This window comes from Gasterosteus aculeatus, unplaced genomic scaffold (genome assembly GCF_964276395.1).
Source record: "Gasterosteus aculeatus unplaced genomic scaffold, fGasAcu3.hap1.1 HAP1_SCAFFOLD_22, whole genome shotgun sequence".
Lineage (NCBI taxonomy): Eukaryota > Metazoa > Chordata > Actinopteri > Perciformes > Gasterosteidae > Gasterosteus > Gasterosteus aculeatus.
Window position 1 is genome coordinate 1,606,765 of NW_027554881.1, and position 6,000 is coordinate 1,612,764.

The following is a 6,000-nucleotide window of genomic DNA, read 5'->3' on the forward strand; positions in this document are numbered from 1 at the left end:
CTACATCTACAACTCTACATCTACAACTCTACAACACTCTACATCTACAACTCTACATCTACAACTCTGCATCTACAACTCTACATCTCTACATCTCTGCATCTACAACTCTGCATCTACATCTCTACATCTACAACTCTCTACATCTACAACTCTACAACACTCTACATCTACAACTCTACATCTCTGCATCTACAACTCTGCATCTACATCTCTGCATCTACAACTCTCTACATCTACAACTCTCTGCATCTACAACTCTCTACATCTACAACTCTACATCTACAACTCTCTACAACTCTACATCTACAACTCTCTACAACTCTACATCTACAACTCTCTACATCTCTACAACTCTACAACTCTCTGCATCTACAACTCTCTACATCACTACATCTACAACTCTCTACAACTCTACATCTACAACTCTACATCTACAACTCTCTACAACTCTACATCTACATCTCTACATCTACAACTCTGCATCTACATCTACAACTCTACATCTACATCTCTACAACTCTGCATCTACAACTCTGCATCTACATCTCTGCATCTACAACTCTACAACTCTGCATCTACAACTCTACATCTATAACTCTATATCTCTACATCTACAACTCTATCTCTACATCTACAACTCTACATCTACAACTCTCTACAACTCTGCATCTACATCTCTGCATCTACATCTCTGCATCTACAACTCTGCATCTACATCTCTACATCTACAACTCTGCATCTACAACTCTACAACTCTGCATCTACAACTCTGCATCTCTACATCTACAACTCTGCATCTCTACATCTACAACTCTACAACTCTGCATCTACAACTCTACAACTCTGCATCTACAACTCTACATCTACAACTCTATATCTCTACATCTACAACTCTACATCTACAACTCTATCTCTACATCTACAACTCTACATCTACAACTCTCTACATCTCTACAACTCTGCATCTACATCTCTGCATCTACATCTCTGCATCTACATCTCTGCATCTACAACTCTGCATCTACAACTCTACAACTCTGCATCTACAACTCTGCATCTCTACATCTACAACTCTACAACTCTGCATCTACAACTCTGCATCTACAACTCTACAACTCTGCATCTACAACTCTGCATCTCTACATCTACAACTCTACAACTCTACATCTACAACTCTCTACAACTCTGCATCTACATCTCTGCATCTACATCTCTGCATCTACAACTCTGCATCTACATCTCTGCATCTACAACTCTACATCTACAACTCAATATCTCTACATCTACAACTCTATCTCTACATCTACAACTCTGCATCTACATCTCTGCATCTACATCTCTGCATCTACATCTCTACATCTACAACTCTGCATCTCTACATCTACAACTCTACAACTCTGCATCTACAACTCTACATCTACAACTCTATATCTCTACATCTACAACTCTACATCTACAACTCTATCTCTACATCTACAACTCTACATCTACAACTCTCTACATCTCTACAACTCTACATCTACAACTCTATATCTCTACATCTACAACTCTATCTCTACATCTACAACTCTACATCTACAACTCTCTACATCTCTACAACTCTGCATCTACAACTCTGCATCTACATCTCTACATCTACAACTCTGCATCTACAACTCTACAACACTCTACATCTACAACTCTACATCTACAACTCTCTACATCTACAACTCTACATCTACAACTCTGCATCTACAACTCTGCATCTCTACATCTACAACTCTACATCTACAACTCTATATCTCTACATCTACAACTCTATCTCTACATCTACAACTCTACATCTACAACTCTCTACAACTCTGCATCTACATCTCTGCATCTACAACTCTGCATCTACAACTCTCTACATCTAAAACTCCCTACATCTACAACTCTACATCTACAACTCTACATCTACAAATCTACAACTCTCTACATCTCTACATCTACAACTCTACATCTACATCTCTACATCTACAACTCTACATCTACAACTCTACATCTCTACCTCTGCATCTACAACTCTACATCTACAACTCTGCATCTACAACTCTCTACATCTACAACTCTACATCTACAACTCTCTACATCTACAACTCTACATCTACAAATCTACAACTCTACAACTCTCTACATCTCTACATATACATCTCTACATCTACAACTCTACATCTCTACAACTCTACATCTACAACTCTCTATATCTCTACATCTACAACTCTACATCTAGAACTCTACATCTACAACTCTCTACATCTACAACTCTACAACTCTCTACATCTACAACTCTACATCTACAACTCTACAACACTCTACATCTACAACTCTACATCTACAACTCTGCATCTACAACTCTACATCTCTACATCTCTGCATCTACAACTCTGCATCTACATCTCTACATCTACAACTCTCTACATCTACAACTCTACAACACTCTACATCTACAACTCTACATCTCTGCATCTACAACTCTGCATCTACAACTCTGCATCTACATCTCTGCATCTACAACTCTCTACATCTACAACTCTCTGCATCTACAACTCTCTACATCTACAACTCTACATCTACAACTCTCTACAACTCTACATCTACAACTCTCTACAACTCTACATCTACAACTCTACATCTCTACAACTCTACAACTCTCTGCATCTACAACTCTCTACATCACTACATCTACAACTCTCTACAACTCTACATCTACAACTCTACATCTACAACTCTCTACAACTCTACATCTACATCTCTACATCTACAACTCTGCATCTACATCTACAACTCTACATCTACATCTCTACAACTCTGCATCTACAACTCTGCATCTACATCTCTGCATCTACAACTCTACAACTCTGCATCTACAACTCTACATCTATAACTCTATATCTCTACATCTACAACTCTATCTCTACATCTACAACTCTACATCTACAACTCTCTACAACTCTGCATCTACATCTCTGCATCTACATCTCTGCATCTACAACTCTGCATCTACATCTCTACATCTACAACTCTGCATCTACAACTCTACAACTCTGCATCTACAACTCTGCATCTCTACATCTACAACTCTGCATCTCTACATCTACAACTCTACAACTCTGCATCTACAACTCTACATCTACAACTCTATATCTCTACATCTACAACTCTACATCTACAACTCTATCTCTACATCTACAACTCTACATCTACAACTCTCTACATCTCTACAACTCTGCATCTACATCTCTGCATCTACATCTCTGCATCTACATCTCTGCATCTACAACTCTGCATCTACAACTCTACAACTCTGCATCTACAACTCTGCATCTCTACATCTACAACTCTACAACTCTGCATCTACAACTCTGCATCTACAACTCTACAACTCTGCATCTACAACTCTGCATCTCTACATCTACAACTCTACAACTCTACATCTACAACTCTCTACAACTCTGCATCTACATCTCTGCATCTACATCTCTGCATCTACAACTCTGCATCTACATCTCTGCATCTACAACTCTACATCTACAACTCTATATCTCTACATCTACAACTCTATCTCTACATCTACAACTCTACATCTACAACTCTGCATCTACAACTCTACATCTCTACATCTCTGCATCTACAACTCTGCATCTACATCTCTACATCTACAACTCTCTACATCTACAACTCTACAACACTCTACATCTACAACTCTACATCTCTGCATCTACAACTCTGCATCTACAACTCTGCATCTACATCTCTGCATCTACAACTCTCTACATCTACAACTCTCTGCATCTACAACTCTCTACATCTACAACTCTACATCTACAACTCTCTACAACTCTACATCTACAACTCTCTACAACTCTACATCTACAACTCTCTACATCTCTACAACTCTACAACTCTCTGCATCTACAACTCTCTACATCACTACATCTACAACTCTCTACAACTCTACATCTACAACTCTACATCTACAACTCTCTACAACTCTACATCTACATCTCTACATCTACAACTCTGCATCTACATCTACAACTCTACATCTACATCTCTACAACTCTGCATCTACAACTCTGCATCTACATCTCTGCATCTACAACTCTACAACTCTGCATCTACAACTCTACATCTATAACTCTATATCTCTACATCTACAACTCTATCTCTACATCTACAACTCTACATCTACAACTCTCTACAACTCTGCATCTACATCTCTGCATCTACATCTCTGCATCTACAACTCTGCATCTACATCTCTACATCTACAACTCTGCATCTACAACTCTACAACTCTGCATCTACAACTCTGCATCTCTACATCTACAACTCTGCATCTCTACATCTACAACTCTACAACTCTGCATCTACAACTCTACAACTCTGCATCTACAACTCTACATCTACAACTCTATATCTCTACATCTACAACTCTACATCTACAACTCTATCTCTACATCTACAACTCTACATCTACAACTCTCTACATCTCTACAACTCTGCATCTACATCTCTGCATCTACATCTCTGCATCTACATCTCTGCATCTACAACTCTGCATCTACAACTCTACAACTCTGCATCTACAACTCTGCATCTCTACATCTACAACTCTACATCTACAACTCTCTACAACTCTGCATCTACATCTCTGCATCTACATCTCTGCATCTACATCTCTACATCTACAACTCTGCATCTCTACATCTACAACTCTACAACTCTGCATCTACAACTCTACATCTACAACTCTATATCTCTACATCTACAACTCTACATCTACAACTCTATCTCTACATCTACAACTCTACATCTACAACTCTCTACATCTACAACTCTACATCTACAAATCTACAACTCTACAACTCTCTACATCTCTACATATACATCTCTACATCTACAACTCTACATCTACAACTCTACATCTCTACAACTCTACATCTACAACTCTCTATATCTCTACATCTACAACTCTACATCTAGAACTCTACATCTACAACTCTCTACATCTACAACTCTACAACTCTCTACATCTACAACTCTACATCTACAACTCTACAACACTCTACATCTACAACTCTACATCTACAACTCTGCATCTACAACTCTACATCTCTACATCTCTGCATCTACAACTCTGCATCTACATCTCTACATCTACAACTCTCTACATCTACAACTCTACAACACTCTACATCTACAACTCTACATCTCTGCATCTACAACTCTGCATCTACAACTCTGCATCTACATCTCTGCATCTACAACTCTCTACATCTACAACTCTCTGCATCTACAACTCTCTACATCTACAACTCTACATCTACAACTCTCTACAACTCTACATCTACAACTCTCTACAACTCTACATCTACAACTCTCTACATCTCTACAACTCTACAACTCTCTGCATCTACAACTCTCTACATCACTACATCTACAACTCTCTACAACTCTACATCTACAACTCTACATCTACAACTCTCTACAACTCTACATCTACATCTCTACATCTACAACTCTGCATCTACATCTACAACTCTACATCTACATCTCTACAACTCTGCATCTACAACTCTGCATCTACATCTCTGCATCTACAACTCTACAACTCTGCATCTACAACTCTACATCTATAACTATATATCTCTACATCTACAACTCTATCTCTACATCTACAACTCTACATCTACAACTCTCTACAACTCTGCATCTACATCTCTGCATCTACATCTCTGCATCTACAACTCTGCATCTACATCTCTACATCTACAACTCTGCATCTACAACTCTACAACTCTGCATCTACAACTCTGCATCTCTACATCTACAACTCTGCATCTCTACATCTACAACTCTACAACTCTGCATCTACAACTCTACAACTCTGCATCTACAACTCTACATCTACAACTCTATATCTCTACATCTACAACTCTACATCTACAACTCTACATCTACAACTCTCTACAT